At 35.8% G+C, this 27,226-nt stretch overlaps 1 protein-coding gene and 1 pseudogene across 3 annotated transcripts in view; one reads left to right on the forward strand and one right to left on the reverse strand.

Moving 5' to 3' along the window:
• Positions 1-27,226, forward strand: part of CDK14 (cyclin dependent kinase 14) — a 587,775-nt gene that overhangs the window by 250,662 nt on the left and 309,887 nt on the right. The gene's annotated exons all lie outside the window — the stretch shown is intronic.
• LOC134381163 (MARVEL domain-containing protein 2-like) lies at positions 6,259-7,917 on the reverse strand (annotated as a pseudogene).

Consider the following 27,226-nt stretch of genomic DNA (forward strand, 5'->3'; position numbering starts at 1 on the left):
AGCTGTTGGTATTGTGAATGTATTAAGATCCCATTTTGTAATTACCATGCTACTTTTTAAAAAATTTAAGATAGTTTCCATTTTTCCTTGAAAAATATAAGAATGAATATTTGCAACATTTTCATCTTGCTAATGTCTGCCTGTGTCTGTTTGCCATTTGAAAATTGTTGTCTTATGAAGAAGCTATTCATCTTGTCTATTTACATATAAATGATAGATACATTTGAATAGTATGGTAATGTGGCTGCAAGGACAGCTAGGGCTGAGCAGTTGCATATATTAGAATGGATGCAGATTCACACATCAATGCAAATATAATTTCTTTTATTTAATCCATGATTTTGGAGCCGATAATGTATTCAGCTGATTTAGACTTGGAACTTTTGATTCATATTTTCCAGTATGTCTCAGTAATCAGTACACCATGCCTGTGAAAAACCTAGATATGAAGGGAAAGTGAAAGAATTCAAGATTCATTAATACTGTTGGATTTTTTTTTTCCTTTTGACTTCACAGTTAATTAAATTTGCAAGAGCTTCTGACCTATGTAATTTGAGTTTTACGGAGTGAAGGATTCTTATGATAATGTATACACAGTATAGATATATTTCTGTTCTTTGCTTTAAAATAGAACTCTAAGTCTAGCTCCATTATATTATTTTCCCAAATGACATTTTAAGTTTTATAAAAGCCTTCTGAGGTCCAGAATAATGAAATAAGAGATGAAGACTTAGTGATGTGAAAAAATACTCAAAGAAATCACTTTGGAGGTCATTATTAAAGTGATTCAGTGGGCAATAGGATATCATTAGTGTAGCCTCTCTCTTAAGTACTATGAAATTCTCCTAAAACATTCTGAAATTTAGATTCTTACACATTTTCAAAGTGTATAGATATAATGATCTGGAAGCTTCAAGGTTGGGAACACGCTGGGAAATGTGCTCTTCAGGTTGCTCATGTCGCAATCACGTGACACATGGACCCCTGTGATGATGCTATTTTGAGTACTGCCTTCCTCCAGTAGTTGTTAGATGTAAAGGAGCATCTTTTACCAAGCAATGGCTCAATTAGATTGAAAAGGAATCTGGTTTCTAAATGGTCTAAAATATTGTTACAGCTGTCTTTTTTCCTGCATAGATTTAAGACTTGGAAGAGAAATACAGAAAATGGCTCAGGATCATTGACTACAGAATATATTTTGTTGTGAAAGTGCTAACAATTTTTTCTCCTCCTTAAACAGAAAGTTAAGCAATGTAGTTTTTATATTTATATTTTTGCTAATGACAAATAACATTATTCTATTAACTAATGACAAATGACATTATTCTATTTCACACCATGCTGAAAAAATTTAAAACAGATTCCATGTGGAAATGAGAATATTAATAGTAAACATGATTATGTAAATATGTTGCCAGTAAGCTCATAACTATTCTGTTTTATTTTAAATTACATAAGAGCAAAGCATATGTAGCAGCATTTATTATTACATATTTAATAATTATGTTTAAGAAGAAAAGCAAAATAGAATGGTGGTTGCCAGGGAGTGGGGAGGAGGGGGAAATGGGAAGTTGTTCAATGGGAGGAAATTTTCAATTACTCAAGATAGATAAATAAGTTCTAAAGATCTACTGTACAACATAGTGCCTATAGTTAACAGTGCAATATTAAACACTTAAGATCTACACTCCTAACAAATCTTTATGTCCTTACCACCAAAAATATAGAAGCACAGGGACACAAGGAAACTTGTAGAGGTGATGGATATGTTTATTGTCTTGATTGCCTCAATTGTAGTGATGGTATTACAGGTGTATGCATATGTCCAAACTCATCAAATTGTATGCATTAAATATATTCAGTTATTTGTGTATCAATTACACCTCAATAAAGCTGTTTTTTAAAAAAAGAAGAAAAGCAACAGACTCATAGCTAATCATGGTATTTTTAGGAGCAGTCATTTTATTTCTTCTATGTTGTAACCTATTGAAATATTCCAAACCAATATGTAACATTATATAAAACAAAATTTTGTATTCCCCATTAAAAAAACGGTGTCACCCCAAATCATAAATCTCATAAGGTTTTTATAGTATTATACATTCTACAAAGCATAGATGTTATTCTATTAGATTACACCTTTTTAGCCCTTTGAGGTAGTTAGGACGTGTATTGTTATCCAGTATTTTACTGATGAAAAAAAGTAATGCTTAGAGAATTTAAAGCAGATTTACTAAAAACATTCCACTAAGTTAAAAGGATAAAGATAAGATTTTAGCCCGTCATCTATGCCTAAAGATCCCTGTTATTCCATTTTATCCTGCAACTTACCTTTGTTAATCATCTTCATAGAGTTTTATATGATGGTCTAAGATATGTGTGATTTTAGAATATGGCACTGAAAGCTAAAAGTTATATTCTGTCTTTCTACTCTGCCATACAATCTATCTAATTATTTGGTTTCTCTGCCTTATGTATTTTGATTCTAAGTCTGTAAAGTATGATTTAATTTGCATGACTTTATACCACATCTGTTCTTGAAAAACTGTAGCTCTCCATCATTATTCTGGTTTCCAGATTAAACTGTTATGGGGCAATTAAATATTTTTCTGGTTTTCTAAGGTAAAATGTATATGCACATGTAAGTGCATGTACAACTTTAAAAGGGAGTAATCAGGGAAGGCCTCCTTGAGTAGTATTTAGGTAAAAATCTGAAAGCGGTGAAAGAGGGAGACCCACATGTATTTGGGGACAGAGCCTTCCAGACAGAAGGCTTGTGTGAGGACCAGTAGGAGTCCTCTGGCTGGAATGCAGTGAGTAAGGATGACAGTAGGAAGAGAAACAGTCCGTGATGCAGTGGGGTCCAGATTGTGTTGGCCTTGTAAGGTTTTGTTTTAATGAGTTTGGGTTTTATTTAGCATGAGATGGGAAGCCACTAAAGGGTGCTGAGCAGGGAAATGATCTGCTCTGACTTATATTTTAATTGGATCTCTCTTGCTGCTTTCTTAAGAATAGACTGAATGTGAGTGAGTTCTGAAACAGGAGGACCGGTTGGGAGGCTGTTGCAGTATAATCTAAGCCTGAGATCATGTCAGGAGAAGAGGTAGTGAGAAGTGGTTGGATTCTGGAGATATTTTCAAGGTTGAGCTGATAATATTTGATGTGGGATTTGAGACACAAAGAGGAGTCAAGGATGACCACAAGGATTTTGACTTGATCACCTATAATAGCAGGGCTGCTATGAGGAGAGTTGGGACACGCTGCAGGAAGAGCAGCGTGGGGAAGACACAACTCAGTTTTAAGTGTGTTAATTTTGAGATGCCTGTTACATATGCAGTAGTTGTTGTTTTAAGCCACTAAGTTTTGGGTTAGTTTGCTGTGCATCAGTCAATTATTAAAGCACTATATGGGTGAATGGGCATAGAAAATGGAAGAGAATTCCATGGACTGCACGCTGGGGCACTACAGCATTAAAGGTGAAAGTGATAGGGATTGATTAGCAAAGAATACTGAAAAGAAACTACTAGTGTGGAAGGAGATTATTTATGGTTTCAGATAAAACTATTTCATTTGAGACTCTAAGCTAGACAGACTGAGTTTCACAAAGGCTGGGACTGCCTCTTCTTTGCCTTACAGAGGGCCCGGCACATAGTAGGTGCTTATCAACTACTTTTTGTGTGAATGAAAGAGTAAAATTTGAGCATAAAGAACAAGAAACTGTAATAGTTTTATTACTTAAGGCAAGAAAACAGAACAACTTAACTCACATTTTTAAAAATGTTTACATTTTAAAAATTTTCCTGCCTATGCTGTATTCTATCTGTATTTTGTCTGTAGTCTTTATTTTTTTCTTTCAAAGCAAACATTCTTCCAAGTAGAAGATTTAGAACAAATTTCACTTCATAGCAATTAGAGCAGACCTCAGACAATGGGTAGTCAGAGACCACTTATTTGTGTCAAAGGAATTAAACTATCTGGCTACTCAGAATGAATATACCAGTCAGAGTTCTCTATTGCAAGCAACAGAAATTCTCCTTAGCTGATTTAATCAGAAAGGTTTATTGAGAGGATATCATGTGGCTGTGAGACCTGCTGAAAGACTTATTTTATTTTATTTTATTTTATTTTATTATTTTGGCTTCTGGCTGGTATTGGGATCTGAACCCTTGACTTTGATGTTACTAGGCTGTTTGTTAAAAACTGAGCCAACTGGCTAGCCCAGGAAGACTTTAAAAATGGGCAGGAACAATGTGACGCTGTCTAGCCAGAACCAGAGCCAAAATCATGTTGTGGAACTGTCCGCTGAGCACCCTGCTGCCACCAGGAGCGTTGACCCAGGATATTGCTCTTACTTTGCAGGCCTGGCTGCCTTGGGTGACTAGATATTGTTAGCTTTGCTGATGGTGTCAAAATGGCATCTACATTCTCATTGCTTCTTTGAGTTGTGTTTGGTTGGCTGAGGTGAGGTCATATGCCCATGGTTTTTTTTTTTTCTTTTTTTAAATAGGTATTTGAAATTTTAATACACTCAAGTATTGCCATATAAATTTTAAAAAATCAGTGTTACAGCATTGGTCTGCAAAGATTAACATTTATAATTGTAGTAAAATAAAGTTTCACAAAGTTAAATCTCCTCAACATTTTATTTCGATATTAATCTAACTCTTTACAATCTACCAAAATGGTAAAATTTTACATTTTTTTTAAAGCATTGGTGCTCTTCTTAAGTGAAATGTTAACATGGGGCCCCAATATATAAAACAGAAAGTAAAGTTGTTCCAGTTGGGGGCTCCCATAAAAGGCCTCACACTTTCCCAGGCGTTACCTCTTCAGACACAGCACAGCTCTAAGCACAGTTTGGGAACCATGGAATTAAAATATTAACAGTAAACACTAATAAAGATTTTATTGACAAAGAAAAACTAGGAAGTTCATTCAGTGATGAACACTTTCTAGGCTTCTGCTTTTCCACATTCTTTTCTTTGGTTTCATCACTTTAGAAAATGCTTTGAACAGTAAGGTTGAATGGCAGCTATACTCGTATCAGGCAAAAATGTAATTTTACACCAGGAAATTATCTACAAGATAGATGCTGCTGAATGGGATCTAAGAATGATTATTTTTTAAAAAAATATTTTTTAAGGCAGTCCATTGTTCATACTAACAAAAATAAAACATTTCTTATAAATAAAGCCCCCAAATTAAGATAATTCTTGGAAAGATGAAACATCCCAATAAATCATAGGGAAGATTCCAAATAAGTGTAACCTCATCGGGTCTTAGGATGGATGTCCAAAGAGGAGAGAAAAGGCAACAACATCATACAGTCCTTCTATCTGATGTATACAGTACGGGCTGGGCTGTTGGAGAGAGGGAGAGATGTGCATAGAGACACTCACTAAAGACAGGGAGGCTGAGTACAACCCCAGTGGGCCACAGAACCTCAGGGAAGCAGCTACCTAAGGCTACATGTGGAAAGAGCTAACAGCACCAAAAAGAAAGGCATGAGACACGTGGCCTTTTGGTTAACTGGGTTGGGCTTGACCATTAAGGACCTTTTCACAAACATTTCTAGATTTCACAAAGACTAATATAGTTCCTATGATGTGCCAGGTTCTGTTCTAAGCACTTTACGAATATTAACTCATTTAACCCTCATAACAACCCTATGAAGTATGTACGATTATTAGCCCCATTTTACAGAAGAGGAAACAGGCATAGGGAGATAAAACAACTTGCCCAAGATCACAAAGCTTGAAAATGCTGATCTGGGACTCAAACCCCTTTCAAGGGAAGAAATGACACCTTTGAAAAGGTGGCACCCACTAAATTTTTCCTTAGGAAGAATCCTTTAGGAATCCCTTAGGAATTTCCTTAGGGAGAGAAATTTGTCTTAGAAAAATCCTAGGAATCTGCCTAAGTAAAAAAGGAAAAAGCAGCACCAGAACTGATAGTCCACTATCTCATCACACTGCAAAGATAGAATCTCTAAAATAACAACACATTTTAATGAGACAGACGGATTTGAAATTGTGCAAAGATGGATATAGGATTTCTTCCATTCTTAGAAAAGGCACTTGGTACATTTGAATTAATTTTGAAATGTCTGAGTGAAATTATACTATTTAACATTGAGTACTGGTTAAACCAACTAGAAGCTGATTCAGGAAGCACTTGCTTCTCAAACACAGAGACTAACATAAAAAATACAGTAAATAAATAGTAAATTTGCTATAAAAAAGTGGTTTCAAATAAGGTTTAAGAATAATCTTGTACATCCCAGTTCATTACTTTATCATATTCTTGAATTCTTTGCTTTATGTGAGAAAGTTTATTCTTTAAGTAATCACAGCGTTCTTTTTTTTCCAGAAATGTAGGATCATTCTTTTTTTTCTTAAACTCTTCATGGATTCTTGAAATTCTCTCATGTTCTTGTTGGTTTTCTGAATGATATGGCAATCTGCTCATCACTGCATCAAGTTCCTCACACTTCCTCAAGACAGCTTGAATGTCTGCAGACAGCTCTTTGTACTCTGAAAACTGGTCTTGGAACACAGCTTTATAGCATTCTCGTTCATCATCTGTCTGAATCACAGAGTATTTTGGCATGTAGTCAGGCATCACAATAGGTTTAGGAATGTGGCTGGCGGGATATGTCCACTCAGTAGTTCAGGTTTCATTTTTGTTGTTCTTAATTCTTTGAAATTAACTTCTGAGTCTCTTTGTCTGTCACCACCAGTGGCCATTTCACACATTTTCCTTTCCGATGGCTATGATGGTTCACTTATCTCCTGTTGTTCCAGATGTTCCCTATGTCTCCGAGCTGCCTCATGCCTCCATAACTTTAGGCAAACCAAAGCACTAATGAGATAAACTATCATGGTGACAAACAGGAAGATCATTGCTGCTATCTGTCCTCCTTCTACCTGGCAGAACACTGCATTCACTGGAGTATTAAATAATGGATAGTAGCAGAGTCCACCTCGGTTGGTATCATTCACACAGACTATGGCTGCAGCCATATACAAATTAAACAAGGCAACATTAATTCCAAATTCAGTTAGGGGCCACCAGTTAGAATCCAAAAGAATAGTCTGGTAATACATGGACATGCCAAGAACCAGAATAATAATGGTGGTGATCCAAGCTAATCCAGCAAACACAAGTATGAAAGGGGTCTTAGGGCCACTGTAGTAATAGCCCCCATACATACTGCCCAGGCTGCCAACGCCTCCCATGCTGTAGGATTGTGAATATCCAAACAAGTATACCACTCGTTGTCCTTGTAAATGTAAGCTGTGACACAAGTGAAGACAGCCTCCAAAAGCAGCTCCACCACACCCAGAATTCTCAGCAGGCCTTCCCATGACTTCATGTAGGAATACCTCAGGTTATACCCTTCCACCTTCTCACTGTATGTTTGAGCAGTTTGTGTGTGTCGGCCTAGAGATCCATAGGGATCCTGGGGAAGCACTGCATCATTCTCTTTCTGGGAACTAAAGGTTCTTTCTGACCCTCTGTAAAGATCCTTGCAGGAGTCGGGAGGTGGAACGGTGGTTTGCTGGAGAGGCTGGAAGCGAACACTCCACTCCATTGGAGATGTTTTGGATGTCAGACACTGGCTTATCCCATTCTGGGTCCTTTTTTTTCTTCTGAAGAAGTTCTTCCAGGAATCGGGGACAAAGTGCCTTGCAGGTTTGAGATCTGGCGCTATGGCTGGTTCCTCTGTGTCACTTGAGTAGAAGTCTGGGCTGAATGGTGGCTGTAATGGGAGAGGGGGTGGTGGCAAAGGATCAGCACTCATGGCCAGCTCACTGTCCTGGAGAGTCTGGAGGTGCCGTCTTGATGGGGTAAGCCCCCTGGAACCTTATCGTAGTGCCTGTTCTGGTTTTTGGATCTTCTGTCATTTGGTGACATTTGTGATTTTCACACCGGAATGCGGTCAGTTTTCGCATTTCTAACTGAAAATCCACTCTCAGTCTTTCGAGATTCCGCCCTAAAGTGTCCAGAACTAAGTTGGGCCAGATGTCCCAGATAAGAATAACCAGGATTGCAGCAAGGGTGCGGGTCCTGCCCCGCCCGGAAGGCCTGTGGCTTGGCAGCATCTGTGTCCACTGAGTGAAACCTGGCGGGGTGAGGGGCTCTCAAATCTCCTGCCCGCCTGTCACAGCTCTGGCATACATGCCCATGTTTTGACTGCACAAGAATGCTAAGAGAGTGAGTGTCTAGCATTTTGGCTTTTGGAATGGCAGGTGGGTCCTTTCTCCCATCAAGATTCATAAAGCAGGGAATTTTCCCAACATAAGGGAGCACATTCAGATACAGGGCATGCTTCCTTTGGTTCCCTGATTTTCTCAGTCTCCCCACCAAAAAAAATCACCTCATAAACCTTCAGTGGAATAAGTTTATTATCTAGCCACAGATAACTTCTACATCTAGAATGTGAAAAGAATTAGACGTGGTGTATTCATGGAACCATTATTTGTAATCTTTAAGAAATCAATAGGAATGCAGATGGGCAAAGGTAATGCTGAGTTTAAAAGGCGGTGGGGACAAATGTCTGAATCTGTAGACATATAAGCTTGATATAGAACTTTAGTGAGATTCAAAACTAGATCTTTAGACATTAGATCTAATAATCTTCATTCTCCTTATGGAAAAAACAGTCTTATTTCTTGATTTCAGCAAACTTGTGACAGGCACTCTTATGATATCCTTAAAACAGAATAAAAATGAAATCCAGTTGCTAGAAGATTTTTTTTTCTCTGATTGAACAAATTTACCCAAAGTTTATTGATTAATGAATTGACATCACCATGAAGAAATTATATGGGGGTATGCTAGAGGCCATTGTCCTTGAACTTGTTCTGTTTGGCATTTTCATTAATGACTTAGATGAAGACATTGTGATGATATGCTTGACCTAGTTGTGTTTGTGTCATAGCTGGGAGTTATAATTAACTCTTGGGGTGAAGGAATCTGATGAAGCCATGAGCCTAACCTACAAGGCGAATTTGCTGTGAGGGTAAATGAAATGGTGCATTAGGTTAAAAAAAAAAAAAAGTCCCAATCTAATACAGAAAAACTGAGTGAAGGAAAGTTGAATTAAAAACAGTTCGTGTAAAAAAGACTGTTGTAGTAATTCTTCGGTTCTTTGGCTCAGTGTGAGCTGTCACTGAGATGTGGCTACAACAAAAGCCAATGCAAGTCCAGAGGGAGAGTGGTACTGCACTGTACTCTGTGCTTATGGTGCCTCCTCTGCCAGCACAGTGGCCAGAGTAGGGCACTGTGTTTTAACAGGAACTAAAGAAAACAGGAATGTACACGGAGGAGGGCCAGGAAATGGCAAGATGGCTCAAGTAAAGGTGCCAAAAAGAATTATTCAGGAGAATTAAAAACGTAGAGGAGAGTAGAGAAAATGGTAGCATGTATTTTCCAGACAGGATTAAAAATCCAGTGTGAGAGTTTTGGGGAGACTGATTTGGGTTTAATTCTGGGAAGAATGTTCAAATGTTTTTGTGTTATCCGTAAATTACATGCAGTATCTTGAAGTGTGATGAGCATCTTTTAGCTAAAAGAGATATGGACAAGCCCCAAAACACTTAAACCTGCCCCTGTACTTCTGCTTTTTGTTTTGCTTTTGTAACACTGACCGTCTTTTGTATCAGCTTAGCCCCCGCCGTGTGGATTCCAAGAAAATGAAACCTAAAACTCCGGAAGAATGTAACCTATATAACCCTTTGCAAGCCTGAAGTCGGAGTTCAGACTTTGGAGTATGAACTCCTCTGGGCCTGCCAGTGTAATAAATCTTTGAGTTCTCCAACCCTCTGAGTGGCGCTTGGTTTCTCGGCCGTCTGTCCTGTAACAAAAGTATTTAAGTAGAGGATGAATGGATCCACATCAGAAATATCATAGAGAGGCTTCCTAACCTGTGCTACATGTATGGCATTGAAATATGTAATTTAGATATGTTATTTCATGTAGTCCCAACTGAAACCATGAAGTAGGTACAAGGTCCCTCCATTTGACAGATGAGGAAATTTAGACTAAGATGTCAAATACTCCATTCATGCCCCTTCCAGTGGCTGCCTAATATCTCTTGAGTGTGAATCCAGTAAACTTCAAGTTTACATAGCAAAGGTCTGCCCAAGTTTTTGAAGCTGTTATATAAACTTGTCCCATTTGACATAACTTTTGGAAACAGAAACACAACTTGTTATGGTCATTCACTTCATTTATTTGTTCATTTATTCATTCACTCATCTATTCCTTCATTTCTTTCCTCCAGTGTATATGGATTATCTTCTCTGTGCTAGGGAGTATCCTTATGTTCTAGACATACAGGTATATAGCCCTTGCTTTTAAATTGAGTGAAGCCTTGTGGAGGACTGTGATCTTAGATTAGATAACCTCCATGGGCCAGGTGAGTTATAAGTTGCTGTCACAGATCTTCCTGTGTCACAGGACTAGAACATACTTGTGTTTTACTGAAAACAATAGGAAAACTAGGTTTGACTCATAGACTTTTCTTTATGGAAAGATTTTAGAGATGTTTTTGTTTCATATATGGAGAACTAGTTATGCTGTGTGATACTGTGCTTCTGTATTCCAAAGGGGAGGTTGTCATTCAGAACCAAATACCAAATGTGAATAGATGTAAACATTGTGGATGACTGAATGTGTAGTCAGCATAAGAGAGAAGAATTCTGAACCATAAGGAGAAATTAAAGAAATGAAAAGGAAACAAGCTAGCTTTCAATCAGTGCTCTCTTATGAACTTCTCATTTTCTGTAATTGATAGAACAAAGTCCATTAACTTCTTTTCTGTCCTTTTCCCTAATGGCTTTTTCTTGTTTAATAAAGAATCCTTGTTTCTTTTAGTGATTTTCGACTGTTTGTATTGTGTTGGGTGCTGAGATTTCAGTTTTTTGTTTGTTTGTCTGTTTACATCATACCTACCCTCTGTATATTCTAGTTCTGTTTCATGTAGTTGCCATCTTCATTAGGTACTCCTAATCATAATTCAGCATGTTAATTCACACGGACTTTTATCAGAATACACTATGTGTTGGGAAAATAGAATAATTTAATCAGGCCCCCTAGCCTTTGGTCTGGTTGGGGGTGGTGCGGTGCATTCTTTGTAAATGAGTTGTGTGTGGGTGGAGTTAGTGCACATGGGCGGCACCACCACCCTGGCTGGCATCTACTGCCTCAGGCCCCTGCCCAGGGTGGCCATGCTCTCGAACCTACGGCTCCAAGGACTTTTTGGCCAGTTGCCTAGCTTGTAGACCTGCATGTGAGGGGTCTGGGGACCCAGCCTGGCATGTGAAGGGTTTGTGACCCAGTCTGGACAATGGGCTTGAGGGGTCTGTGAACTCCAGACCCAGCCCTAGCTCGACAATTGGTCCAGTTGGCAGGATTACGGGTAGGTAAAAGAGCCCGACACTAAGTCTCTGTTTTTTTTTTTTTTTAATTTTAATTATTTTTCTCACTTTAGAATTTCATCATTTAAACTATAGACATTTAATGGTAGAGAAATCATAGGGAAGATAACAGTAATAAAAAGAGAATTCCTTTGGGAAAAAGGAACTTATTTCTCATGTTAATCTTTTTTTTTCCCCCCTCACAGGAATTATTGCCATACTTAAGAAAGCAATCATCTTGAAAAACTGCATGTTTCAGGGGGGGCGGCCAGAGGCAGGAGAATGATTCATTAAATGTAATAAGACTGACAATAATGATCAGCATGGAGAAATTAGAGAGAAGCTCTAGCTAAGGTACAAAGGTTTTTGTCTGATGAAAGTGCCCAAGATCAGGATGGAGATGATCAATAATTCCGATTACCTTCACGTTAAGTTTGAATAGGCCATTAAGTAATTGGAGAAAAAATCATTAGCAAATTAAACTCTATGTGAGAAATTATGCATTATTACATGTCATACAAAATGGGATGGCTGTAACTTTTCACCACTTTTCGAAACCAGTTATTTGGTAAATGAATACCGTTACAATGACCATTACTTTCATTCTATTTACTTTCTAAGAATTTTATTATTTTTTTCTTGAATTTCATGAATATTTAGTTAGTATCACATAATATTTTAGCTTAATGTGCATTCTGTGCTTTGGTAAAGGTAGATTAAACTGCTCTAGGTTTAAATAATTCATTTTTGTTGATGTGATTATTGTTTTTATGCACGTTATCCATGCAGATAGATTAAAGTCAATTAGTTCTAGGTTTGTTATGAAAAACAAAAGTTTGTACCTTCAACTTTCTACTCTTTTAGCTGATTCTTTCAGATTTCCTTCTGAATATCTAATAAAACTTTTATTGTCACTTCTTCATTATTCATCTTTGGTATGCCCACTGATTAACAAAATGGGAATTTAGATTTTTTTCTCATTCCTCCACTTTAAAACAAATGCATCCATCTTCTCCTGTCACCCTCCCAACCCGCCCATCCTCTCAGTATGGTTGGATTATAATTTCGATTATTAGATCAGAATTCAATATTTACATTATTGTGTCAGCATTAATCTTTGTGCTCAAGGCATGTAGCATAAAGATTTCTGTGGAATCAATGCTAATTTTATATTTTTCATTTCTATCGTTAATTCAAGGCCTCCCAGAGACTCTGCCTGGTGCATCTTTCCTGATTTCCTGGCATGCCCTTCCCCTCTCTCCTGGGCTGGAACTCTTTTTCTCTCTGTCTCATGGTGTTTTGTTTTGGGGAGCACAAAATTTCTAATAGCTTCCTGGAAATAATAAGATTTTTTGTTTTTATTTTTTTGAGACATTGCATTTCTGAAAATATTCTGCACTCATGCTTGATTGACATTTTGACTAGATGTGCATAGAATTCTTGGTTGGAGATAATTCCATCAGAATTTAAATGGGATTGCTCCATTGCTGTCTAGTTGCATTGTTTCTGTTCAACTATTTCTCTTTACTTCCAATGTCCTGAAATTTCCTAATGAATCAAAAAGAAGCCTAAATGCAACTTTATTTTTATTGGGTGCACCTTTTCAAACTGGAATCTCATATCCTTCCGTTCTTTTGTTGTTGTTATTCTGTAAAGTAACAGCTTTATTGAGATACAATTCACATAACAAAATTTACTCTTTTAAAGTATGCAATTCAGTGGCTTTTAGTACATTCACAGAGTTGTGGAACCATCACCTCTATCTAATTTTAGAACGTTTCATCACCCTAAAAAGAAGCACTGTACCCATTAGAAGTCACTCCGAATTCACCACCCCGCCCTTGCCCCTAGTAACCATTAATCTATTGTATGTCTTTAAGATTTGTCTGCACATTTAATATAAATGGAATCATATGAATATGTGACCTTTTGTGACTGGCTTTTTTCACTTGGCATGTTGCTGAAATTTATCTATGTTGTAGCATTATCAGTACTCCATTTTTTTTTTAAGGCCATATAATAGTCCATGGTATAGATATACAATGTTTTGTTTATTCATTCTTGAATTGATGTACATTTGGGTTTTTTTTTTTTCTTTCACTTTTTGGCTATTGTGAGAGTATTGCCATGATCATTTGTATATAAGCATTTGTCTGAGTACCTGTTTTCAATTCTTTTGTGCATATGCCTAAGAATGAAATTGTTGCCAATCTATTTTCCAAAGTGGAGGCACAGTTTTACAATCTAACCGGCAGTGTGTGGGGAATTCTAATTTTTCCACACCCTAGACAGCACTTATTATTATCTGTCTTTTTTATTATACTAGGTGTTCAGTGGTACATGATTGTCATTTTGATTTGCATTTTCCTAATGACTAATGATGTTGAGCATCTTTTTTGTGCATATTTCCTTCTGTTCCAAGAAAATTTTAAAAATTATCTTGTTATAATTTTTTCCATTTTCTCTTTTCTCTATTTTTGGAATTTTTATTATTTGAATGTTGGACCTTCTGGATCACTCTTAATTTTCTTGTCTTTTCTCTCCAGTTTTCTAATTCATTTTTCCTTTAGCTCAATGTTAAGGGACATTTCCTCAATCTTGTACTTCACATACTCTGTTGAAATTTTTGAATTTTAATTTTATTGAGATTATTAATGTCTAGGTTACCTTTTCCCAGAATGTTCCATTTATAATATCCTTACTCTTGTTTCAAGGTTACAGTATCTTTTCTTATCTTGCTGAAAATATTAATTGTCTTTTTGAAGTTTTTCTAACAGTAAAACTCTTTCTGGTTAATGGATGTAAGGAATTATTATGTTTTACAATGATGAACATGCTAATTATCCTGATTTGATCATCACACATTGTATACAGGTACAGATATTCAACTCTGTACCCCACAAATGTGTATAATCAATTATATTGCAATAAAAAAAAATCAACTCTTTCCACCGAAGTATAATTTGGAAACTGAGTGAGAGTAGCTGGTTCACCATGACTTTCACTATGGGAACTGACTAAGCTATTTTGTGAGAAACCTTTGATGTCAAAATCCATCTTTCCTGCAGTGCTGTAAGATTCCCGGGGAAGATTCTTCTGAACTCCTGCCTGGAAAATAGAAACATTGTTGTCAATTTTCTGGAAGCAGAGTGGGGATAGGACCCCACTTAATCTTGTTCCAGGATGGTATCCCTCTTTCTAGCTGGTTGGGTTTCCTAGTTCAGACACCTGTTTTACTCTCTGCAGGTTTGGGAGAGGCAGTTATCTGTATAACCAGAGTGGGAAAGGGGATCAGAAGATTAAATAGCTGCTGAGAAGACTTTCTATCAACCTTCCATGTTTTAGACTTTCATATGTAGATTTTCTGTTCATTTCCACTTCCTGGTACCACCAATTTCTGAGACTTCTGGTTGTTCTGGGTATAAATAATGCTGCTTCTGGGCTTTCCCCACTGTCAGTTTAGTATTGCATTTGGTGGTTTCTGTTTTGCTATGCTAAACTAGCTACCATCTGTTTTGTAGCTTCTAAAATTCAGTGAGTTGGGGATTCAGGAGGGTATAAAGTAGATGCATATGTTCAGTTTACCATCTTACCTTGGAATCTCATCCATTCTTAATAAGTTTAAATATGAACAAATGCTCAGGCTTGTCACTGTGTAGTCAGATATTTTTTTCACATTAATGGTTGTGAAGCATATACGTTTTTGCTATTTATCAATTGTCAGAATTTATCAGATGTGACAAAGCTAGTGGGAGGGAAGGTATTTGAATGAACTTTTACTAGATTATTATCCTGTCAGTAAAATTTTAGCACACAAGAAGTGCCTAAAGTACTAGTGTGCCTTTATTAAGATGTACTATCTTAATGGAAAATATTAGTACTTGTTAATTGGTTGGTTAGTTGTTCCTTTGATTGTTTTTTGTTATGATTTGTTATGATGATTTTGGGATGTTAACACATGTATAGACGCACATTCATACTTTTGAAACTATTTTAAAACCAATAAGAACATTTTAAAAATGTAAATATATGCATAAGGAAATATACAATGGTGAAAGTTTCTGATTTTAAAACTTAATATTAAGAATATGTAGATTTTTATTTTGAAGATCCTTTATGTTTTTTATTTCTGTGAGTTATTAAAGATCTAGTTTTTAGAAAATGAACTTCAATGTTCTGAGTTAACATCTAACTTCAAGTGACTTAATTTACTCCTTTCTTACTGGCACATACAGCCCAGTTATAAATCCCCAACAGATGCTCATGCCTCATTTCTATTTTATAATTCAGGAACTGAAAAACTAATTTGTCATGGCAACTATTTGCTAAGTAAGAATTTTCCATCTTTGAGGTTTACTTGAATATGTGATCTTTGTTTCAAAGCTTTGGATTTCAGTTATTAATTCTTGTTTCAGCCATCTTCAGGGAAATTTGGAAGATCGAATTAATTCTCTTTTCTCCCCTTTCTATTCCATTACTCATTTTACTTGGATAAGGAAGTTAGAATCAGTGAAGAAGGATAAAACGTTGAGTTACTCTAGCTTGAATACTAGGAAATACTTACATATTGAGGAAAGCTATCTAAATCTTGCAACAAGATAGAAAGCAATGCGAGGAAAAGAGGTATGGGAAGAATATGATTAGTGGTAAAATAGCTTATTAGAGGAAAAGAAAGGACTAGGGATTAAAAAAAGTTAGATTTCAGCTGACTAACAATGTGATGAACTAAGTGGGATCTTGTAAAGGGTGCAAAGGGCAACATGATCATTCTGGTTTGTCATTGTGACATCTATGTAAGATGAATGAGCAGCTGGTCTCCCTGAGGGCAGGGACTCATTTCTCATTTTGTGTACCTTATAATACCAATTGCAGTGGCACTCTATAAATCTTTGCCAACGTGATATGGTTGTTTCCATGGAATAGATATATTGGACACAAGTCGTGTGTGTGCATGTGTGCACGCATGTGTGTGACAGAGACAGAATATAGAGTCATTCTTCAAAGTTTTCATTAAAACACTCTTTCAGATTGTGGCAGACACAGAGATATGCTGACCATATCTTCCTTTAAGGAGGTACTTGCTACCCGACTACAGGAAATAATTTCAGTAGAATGCCTCCAGCTGTCAGCCTCCAGCATCTGTCTCAGCTGCAGATACCCATCCTGAATGAGGTCATTCCTTTCCCCAGACATCCTGTATCTGGTCACTGTGAAAGGCCCGGCCATTTGCCCAGTGCAGGGCATTTATGATGCTAGGTTGGCTAAGGATTTATCGGCCAGCATCACAGTTTGACTTCCTTTGTCCAAGCTCGCTTCCTTCTCCTTCATTTCAGCTAATAAACATATTTAATTCCTTTTACGTAATAGACATACTGTACTTCAGCCTCAGTCTGGAGAACCCAGCCTGTGTCAAAGAGTCATAAAGATTAACTTATAAAAACAATTTAACCCTTCAGTTTAGCAGGGGTTTGTTATCTCTAGGGAAGTCGCTGTCAGAATAGGGATTTAAGTATCCAAGTATACGAGTATGCCAGAAAATCAGATTTACAAAGTTCAGAAGGAAGAAGATAACATGGTATAGCAAGAATTTCTAGAAAGGTTAACTTTGAATGAGAAATAATTGAGTGAGTTGGTAAAATTGTAACATTCTTTTAGAGTTACTGAATCCTTGACAAAAGATTCTTTTAAAATTCAGTATGAATATATACATATATTTATATATTTAATATTCTTACTATAAAAATATTATTGTTGGAGGAAAAATTGAGTAGAATTTGCCTAATGTGGAGAAGATGTATTACTATTCTGAAATATTTGGATCCCACTCCCTGCAGGAAGAGTAATATCTCCTTTCACTATTGAATTTAGGCATGGCCATGTGACTTGCTTTGGCCAATGAATTGTGACGAAGTTGTTTGTTATTGCTGCATTATCTGGTTGATTCTGACTGATATATCCCAAATTACTTACTTTCCAACCGCTCCAGAGAGAGCCAGTGTTACCATGTGTTATCTTTGAAGACTTCTTTCATAATTTATACTCACATGCATACTAAATGTATGCATGTTTATTTATGTGTATACTACACTCATATAATACATATGCTGTTTTTCAGACTTTTTGTACTCACAGAAGTTAATGCCACAAACATTCCAAATCAATAAATGTAGTTATGTGTCAATGTTTGTCCATAGTTTAAAATTTATGCACTCTTTGTATTAACATAAAAATTTTATTCTTGTCTTTGATGTCATTTTCAATTTTTGATAAATTTTAAATTCTTAATAAAACAAATTTAAGTAATGATGATTTCAAAAGATTTTATTAAGCACTTGATTCTGGCCTTTTAACGTTTAAAAACCATGTGTTGTCTCAATGAGACCACTAGTCAGCTAGTTTACCACAGCTTTTAGATCATAGATAGTGTCAGGGGTAAGTGTAGTCACCTTCCTTGCCAAATATGGTTTCTGCTGTGTTTTCCATGATAGGAATCATTACACCTAGCTTCATAGGTTGATTAAGATAATTACATGCTAAGCCTACTAATTTGTTTTGAAGAAAATATTGAGAAATATTTTACCCCAACTTCTCCAGTATGATTTTCTGAAATTATTTTTGGTTATTGACTCAAATTTGAACACCAGTAACTTCTTCTAAAATTTTGCTTAAACTGACTTTCGAATAGTATTTTCAGCCACAATATCAAGAAAACATTACCTGAATTCATCCCAGACATACTAGGTGAGATTTTACTCTTTCCCTTGAAATTTTATTTCAGTAACTTTTTATGGCAAATTGCACCAAGTCAAGAGAACGAAGAGATGTTTTTTAGCTCTGATTCACTGACTACATAACTAGATTTTTGGCATAAAAGCTTAAAACATATTATGAGGAGCAGTAACATTGGTTTTTTGCTTTGTGAAGTTTCAAGATTCATGTTCAAAACATTAACTATATCTGCCAAATATGCCAAGCTTCTGGGAAAGTTATCATCTTTGAAAGTTTGCAAGTGTCTAATAGTTGAGGAAAAAAAATAATTCTTTTTCCAGAGTATCTTTCATTTCATGCCCATGCACAGCAAGGATTAGGGCCATTTTCTTTATCCATGGATTGAGCAAAGCTAGTAGCACAAAAGAAGAGAAAGACTGATGTGTTGATCTTTGACAAATTTTTCTCTGACATGCAAGTCAGCAATTTTACTTTTGGCTGTGAATCCTGATGAAAAATAGTTTAAAATTTATATTCCGTTTTAATTTTTGTCAATACCCAGAATATAAGAATTCATGAGGTTCCTCCCACTCCATGATCTTTTTATTGTTTCCTATTGAACGAGTTACTTGAAACAAAATTTTTACAATTTTGAGGATTCTTTTTTTTCTTATGCTTTTTAAAAAAATTTGGAAACATTTTAAAATTTTTAATTTTTTATTGAAGCATAATGGATTATACATATCTGTGGGGTCCCACATTGAATATCAATACCTGTTTGTAATATGTGATGCTCAAATCAACATTACAGAATTTAATTATTTTTTGTGGCCCTTTACCAATTTCTTGCTAACACCCCTCCCCCTTTCCCACCTTTGGTAACCTCAGTTCTGTTCTCTCCTTTTGTAAGTTCACTGTATAATTCTGATTGTTCCTTCCTTCCTTCCTTCCTTCCTTCCTTCCTTCCTTCCTTCCTTCCTTCCTTCCTTCCTTCCTTCCTTCCTTCCTTCCTTCCTTCTTTTTTCTTTCTTATTCTTATTTATTTTATTTTTATTTTTTTAGCTCCCACTTATGAGTGAAGATGTGGTATTTCTCTTTCTGTGCCTGGCTTATTTTACTTCACATAATTTTCTTTGAGTTCCTCCACGTTGCTGCAAATAGCAGAATTTTATTCTTTCTTATGGCTGAGTAGTATTCCATTGAGTATTTATACCACATTTTCCTTATCCAGTCATCCATGATAGACATTTAGGTTAGTTCCAATTCTTGGCTATTGTAAATAGAGCTGCAATAAACATAGGAGTGCAGGTTTCCCTTCAACATGATGATTTCCATTCCTGTGGGTATATACCCAGCAGTGGGATTGCTGGATCATATGGCAGTTCTATCTGTAGTTTGAGGAACCTTCATACTGTTTTCCATAATGGCTGAATGAATTTACAGTCCCACCAACTGTGTAGAAGGATTCCTCTTTCTCTGCATCCTTGCCAGCATTTGTTAACCTCTGTCTTTTTGATAATAGCCAGTCTAACTGGGGTGAGGTGATAACTCAGTGTGGTTTTGATTTGCATTTCCCTGATGGTTAGTGATATTGAGCATTTTTTCATGTTTGTTGGCCATTTGTATATCTTCCTTTGAGAAATGTCTATTCAGCTCCTTTGCCCATTTTTTAATTGGGTTACTTGTTTTTTTTTATTGTTAAGTTGTTTGAGTTCCTTTTATATTTTGAATATTAATCCCTTGTCAGTTGCATGGCTTACAAATGTTTTCTCCCATTCTGGAGGTTGTCTTTCGCTCTGTTAATTGTTTCTTTTGCTGTGCAGAAGCTTTTTAGTTTCATATAATCCCATTTTATTTTTTTCTGGTGTTGCCTGTGCTTTTGGAGTCTTATTCATAAAGTCTGTGCCCAGTCATACTTCCTGAAGTGTTTCTCTTATGTTTTCTTTTAAGAGTTTTATAGTTTCAGGTCTTATATTTAAATATTTAATCCATTTTATGTTGATTTTGGTATATGGCAAGAGGTATGAGTCTAGTTTTATTATTCTAATTATGGATGTCCAGTTTTCCCAGCACCATTTATTAAAGAGGCAGTCTTTTTCCCATTCTGTGTTCTTTGTGTGCCTTTGTCAAAAATCAGTCAACTGTAAATACCTGAGTTAATTTCTGGGTTCTCTGTTCTGTTCCCTTGGTCTGAGTATATGTTTTTGTGCCAGTACCATGCTGTTTTGGTTACTATAGCTTTGTAGTATAATTTGAGATCAGTTAGTGTAATGCTTCTTGCTTTATTTATTTATTTATTTTTGCTCAGGATTGCTTTTGCTATTGGTTGTGTTTTGTTGTTCCATAAGAATGTTAGGATTATTTTTTCTGTTTCTGTGAAGAATGTCATTGGCATTTTGATGGGGATTGTATTGAATCTGTAGATTGCTTTGGGTAGTATGGACATTTTCACACTATTGATTCCTCCAATCCAAGAGCATGGAATGTCTTTCCATCTTTTGGTGTCCTCTTGAATTTCTTTCAGCAGTGATTTGTAATTCTTGTTGTAGAGATCTTTTACCTCCTTGGTTAAATTTATTCCTAGGTATTTTGTTTTTCAGGTGACTCTTGTAAATGGGCTTGCTTTGTTGATTTCTTTTTCTCCTAGTTGGATGTTGGAGTATTAAACTGCTACTGATTTTTGCATATTGATTTTGTATCTTGCAACTTTATTGAAATCATTTATCAGCTCTACAATTTTTTTGTTAGAGTATTTAGGTTTTTCTATATGTAGAATCGTGACATCTGAAACAGGGATAGTTTGCCTTCATCTTTTTAAATCTGGATGCCCTTTATTTCTTTCTCTTGCCTGATTGCTCCGGGTAGTACTTGCAATTCTTAACAGTATATATATTTCACTACTACTCAATTTCTTATACTTCAGAGCATCATACTAGGCAGGCAATAACTTGAATTTTGAAAAATGCCAGTACAGTCCTTTTACTCATTGAGTTTGAGAGACTTAAATTACTTTTGTCCCTATATGTACACCCTACTAAGTAAATAATAAGATTTTATTTCAAAAACATTGACCTTACCTAAAAATACTCATGCTTCAGGTGTGCCACACGAATGTAACAAAAGGGTATTTCAAATATGTCACTGTTTGCCATGACTTTCTCTGAAAGCTCTGTCATTCTATATTCTGCATGTTACCATCAACCAGGAAGATTTAGATGAACTCTACATTTGTAATATAAATTTATTTTTCACACTATTTCTCTGGCTCAAGAGATTTTTGATTTATCCGATCTTGGGGTCTGTAGCCCGTAACTGTTGCCCCATAAATAATCCAATATTCATGATCATATCTAAAAATTCCATAGTATTTTACACTCTAAAATCTTAATAACATTATTTCTAATATGTTTCTCTGTATTTCCTTATTATCAAAACCTCCTAAATTGCTATCACTGGATCAAATGATATGAACAAGGTTATAAATGTTTCATTTTGGTAAGAAGAGGAAGTGTACTTGCATATATTGACATTTATTTAATTTGTATTTCCCCTATAGTCATTGGTAAGCTCCTGGATTGTGAATACTTTTTTATTCATCTTTATGTATTTTTAATACTTTACCCATTATAAGAGTTTGAAAATAGATATTGATTTTCAATTGGTATGCCCAAAAAATGATGATGACAAAATCAACAAATAATAATTGTATGATATTTTCTTTCTGATTACATGTTTCATAATTACTGTTTTTACAGTTAAAAATAACATGTACCTAAGGCTCATTACAGTATGGTTCATAGTTTTCTAAACCACACTTCTAGTATGATCTGTTCTTGTGTGAGTGTTAGTCTTATCCCTTAGAACCAAGAATATAAAAAAGGCTCCTTTACTCAACTTTGTAGCCAGCAAAAGTTATTTCAGGATGGCCATGTTTGATTTCTATATTTTCCTTCCCCTCTTTATCTCCCCTCTCTTCTTTAGTTCTCTGTTTCTAACTTTTTGTTTTCTTGCTTTCACCCTATAATTTTGGAGTCTTCCACATGTCTACCAGGGAAGGTCCAGAACGTGTTTTAAGAGGTAAGATATTCCTGAAACCTAATCCACTTTATTTTTTCTTCCATCTCAAGGTTTGAGTCCAAACAATTTTGTGTGGCCCACTTCGCTAAACATATTTTTTTCCCCTTTTTTCAAATTCTTGAGGATGGTGGATGATCAGAACATTCCATTCTTTTATCCACTTTTAAAAAATTTTTCCTTTAAAAAGTCAACTTGGATTCAAAATAGCATGAACATCTTTTTAAAGTTGCTATTTGACTTCATAAAAATTTTTATGTTATTTAGGTTTGTGAATGGTTTGTCAAAGGACAAATAAATAATACTGGATAGCCCTTTCCTTCACTGTTTCAAGACAGCATATTTTACACATTCATCTAATGCTGGATTAGCATAAGATGGTTCTGTAGAATGTTCTATTTCCAGATTTCCCCCAATTTTTTTAAACTTCCAAAAACTATACATTGAATTTACTTAATTTAAAAAAGGAAAATCATATCTCTGAAGAGTTTTATAAAGTAAACAAATTACATATATATAGATATGGATTGAGATATATATTTAGGTTTAAGGATTGACTTCTACGATATTGAAACTACTGCAGACACTTGAACTATTAGAGCATGAGTGTCTGCATTCCTTTTATCAGAGAAGAATGACTTGCAACTGTCTTACTGCTGGGGCAGAGCTATATAATCTATCCATCATGTCACTGCCAGAAGCCAAATAGAAAGTTTTTTGTTTTAATGGAAACGATCTTTAAGGTTGCTGGTTTTACATGATGGGAATATGTTCCAGTCACCAGCCCCAGGCTGCCCATGCATTTTAGGTTCAGAAATGACAGCTGCAACCATTTAGGCAGAATTGTAGGAAATCTAAGACATCTATAGGTTTATTATGATGAAAAAGGAGAAGGAGAATACATTAAATAATTTTTTTTTTTTTTTCTGACCGGTAAGGGAATTGCAACCCTTCGCACGGTGTGGTCTGCACCACGCTCAGCCAGTGAGTGCACCGGCCATCCCTATATAGGATCCAAACCCGTGGCCTCAGCGCCAGTAGTGCCGCACTCTCCCAAGTGAGCCACATGGTGGGCCCTACATTATATAATTTAAAAGAAAAGACTAATTAGGAATAGCACTGTGATTGCCATGGGAGGATTTTTATGTAGTGTAAACTACTGTGTGTGTTAACTATCCTTACCCTCCCTAGGGAATGTGTGGTTTACTGGTAGAATTTCATACATTTCCTAAGTGTCTTAAAACCAGATAAAAATAGAATAACCCAGAAACAGGTTTTGTAATATGTAAAATAATTGTATGGAGGAACAGTGGTATTATTTAAGAATAACATATCTTTGATTGGGTAATGGTGGAATAGAAGATTGGAAGATCATATTGTCTCTATTGTCATACCATGTCCTATGATGCAACTTGAGGCACCATAGTCTAGTTGTAATTAGAATTTCTGCTTCAGAGGGAAAAGATATCACTTTTTGTACTGGTTTGTGAATGTCTTGTTTTTGTCGTTATAGATGAAGTGGAAATAATAACCTTTTTTCTTCATAAAATTGTGACTCTTGCCATAAAAGTACTGTTTAAAGGTTCTTTATAATGAGTCACTTACCTGGAGGAGGTTGGGGTGTCTAGAATCAGACTGAGATGTGGACTGGGGGTGTGTCTTAAAACAGTCAAAGATAAGTTAGGGAAACGATTGCTCTATATTTTTATGCTTACAATTTGTACAGTTTATTAACTAGCTCTTAACATATCCCATCCTTTTTAATCATATATTTCCATTTAATGTTTTTGTATTGTAAATCAAGTTTTTATTAATTTCACAATAAAAGCATAATTGAACTCAAGATCAAAAAGTTCAGATTTACTTTTCTATGTCTGTAATCTTCTCATATTCTTTGTATTCTTATGCTTATGAAACAGTTTTTGTGTGTGTATGTGTTCTAAAAACTACACCAATCTTGAATATACTGACTCTCCTTCGTCAAATGCAAAATTAAATGAAACAGTAGTAAAAGATGTGGAGGCTGTGTCATAACTCCACAATGAGTGTTTCTGTTGGTTATCTCCATGGAATGGCTTCCTTATTTTTAGCTTAGGTGCCAAAAATAAGGCTAAGCCCTTTTCAACGTCATTATTTTGGCAGTGCTTTTGAAGAACATCAAAAGTAGCTGACAAATATTATGGACATCACGCTTAACGTTATAGGAGAGTGGAACCAAATGCATGTGTTCAGGAAGGGGCTTTATTTAGATTCCTGATTGATGAGAACAGTATAGTCTGAAACCTGATGCTAATGCAAGAGCGGAATTACTCTGAGGAACTCAATATCCCACATATAGGAGATTTGATCATTTGAAGGGTCAACAATTAAAACACCTCACTTGATCATAATAAATTACATAAAATAAAGTGAAACGTAAGCACGTTCTGAATGGTGAAGCATATTAACAATTGAGTTGTTCTAGTTTTGCCTTAGAAAATGGGCAAAATTTCATGTCCAAAGGTTGTCTGAGTTTCAGGTATTGCTTCTTTCCCCTGACCCAAAATCAGAGTCAAAAAAGGATAAGGGTTGGAGAGTGGAAAATATGAAAAGGTGGATATCATCGTCTAGCTTGTTTCTCTTTTCCTTCAGCTGGCTTCTTTCTCTTGGTCCTTTTTTAAAGGGCTCTTCTCCACTCAGGAATGATTTAAAATTGCCATTATGCACTTAATTAATCTTCCTATTTTTCTTTCATGTTTTTCCCTTTAAGTCTCATGGCTGTTTATAGCACATGACTAATGTTAGTCATTATAGTTCTCAGACCTGCATATAATTGAAATTAACTGAGACTTTACAGTGTGAAAGTGCATGAGTAAAATGTCTTTTTGATATTCTGTGGTTTTTCCATGTTCTACCTTTTTACAAGGAGAGATTTCTCTTCTGCCTTCTAAACTGATCCAGCCACAGAGAAATCAGATCAAAATGGGGAAACCCAAATTCTAAAGCTTGCAAACTCTTCTACAGAGAATGTTTAGCCTCCAGGGGGAAAGTATTTCAGATACTCTCCCCAGATTTTTTTCCCTAGAAATATTCCTGCATCTATGTAAATAGATAAATACTATCTGATGGATAATCAACAATGAGGTAGGAGGAAACTGATTTTGAAAGGAATATACGCTAGTGTGGGGACTGAGCTTTTCTCACTCTGTCTTCTGCTTGGTCTGTATGTTTGCCACGCTTAATAGCTTCCTCTAAAACCACCTACTCCATGGAAGATTGATGTGCTGTTCTAGACATTCAGGTATAAACCTGTCACACACAAGTGTTTCTAATGGCATTTTCCTGAAGCACAGCAGCAGTGATGGAGTGAATAAGAGGGAGGTGTGGGAAGATGAGGTGATGTATAATGTAGTGAGGGAAAGAGGAGATATTAGCCCAGAGCCGTGATAGAGTTTGGAGGGGAACAATCTTTTTAATATGCAGTCACCAGGGATCTAGTCTATAAGTCCTCCTTTTGGTGTTAGAACAAACAGTAGCTAGAGATCAAGCCAGATGGATCTGAGATTATCAGTGTATCATCATAGGAGAGTGATCTGTTGGTCATGTGCCATAGAGGCCTTTTGTTCAGAACTTCTGTACCCAGAATGACTTTGAAAAATGGAACGACTAAAAAGTGCCTTCTGGCATCATTATATAGTTTAGTTCTGCATTTCTGGACTAGGTTGAATCAGAAGGGTCACATAATCCAATGAGCAGAACTAAGGAGATAAGTTATGAAGAAAGAAGAGATGTAATGAAATTTGTAATTTAGGCACATCTAATGAAGTCCAGACATAGTACTGTGTATTAAAACAGAGGGAGGGGGAAAAAAAGAGGTTTTTAGCGCAGATAGAATGGAAGTTTGTGAAACATGATTGTTAGGGTCCAAAGTGTGACCTTGTACCATCTCGTCCCCTCCTCGTCTGACATTTTCCAGCTTCTTGCCCCTAATCACGCAGAGCATTCCAAGGTTAATGATGTATTTGCTAGACATAGTTTCATTGTGTGTAGAGAGCAGTAGAGTGGGCATGTAGACAGGAAGAACACTTAGATAAGGGTACTTCAAAAATTTATTAGAAAAATAGAATTAAAAGATAATACATATCTTTCGATATTTTTGAAGTACCCTCATACAAGGATGAAATGCTTCCTGTAGAAGTTCCTGTTTTCCGACTGTATTTATCATTTTCATTTTTTATGGCAATCCTTCCAAATATTCCTTCAAACTTCTACTCCTAAACACACGTCAGAAAATCATCATTGTTGTGGTCATCATCTATCCTATCTACCACATGCTAGGCAATGTTCTGAAGCTGTTGTGGATGTATACTCATTAAATCTCACAATAATCCTGTAAAGTAGGTGTACTAGGATTATCCTCATTACACAGATGAAGCTAATTCTGACGTACAGAGGTTATGTAACCTGTTCAAGGTTATATAGCTAGTGATAGGCATGTGCGTATCCGTGTGGTGTGTGCACATACACACACCTCATTTCTGTGCTTTGCATCTAAGGAAATATGGATTTTAAAATTTCAAAGGTTTGGAAAAAAATCTTTATTTTATTTTCCATGATCTCATTTGTGGAGATGGTCTCTTTCCTGCAATTCATAATGGTAATGTCATTTGTACATATACTCAGAAAGGTCATCATGTGTACCTTGAAGATCAAGAATTTTTTTCCCCACTCCTAATATGTTTTCTTCATTATAGTTTTGTCATTTCATTTTTTAGAAAAGGCTTGAATAATTCACAAGTGTATAAAACCCACAGAAGGTTAGCTCTATGAGAGCAGAAGCTTTGTCTTATTTATGCAAAGTTAGCATTTAATAAATAAGTTATATATATATATATATATATACACACACACACAAACACACACCATAAATGTTCTTTTGTGCCCATTGCCATTCCACTTCTTTAATTTGTTAATTTTAGGCTTGCATATTTCTTCCTTCCTAATATTAATCTTGTTTGGTCTTGATATGTTAGTATTTTAAT

The sequence above is a fragment of the Cynocephalus volans genome, chromosome 6 (assembly GCF_027409185.1).
Source record: "Cynocephalus volans isolate mCynVol1 chromosome 6, mCynVol1.pri, whole genome shotgun sequence".
Classification (NCBI taxonomy): domain Eukaryota; kingdom Metazoa; phylum Chordata; class Mammalia; order Dermoptera; family Cynocephalidae; genus Cynocephalus; species Cynocephalus volans.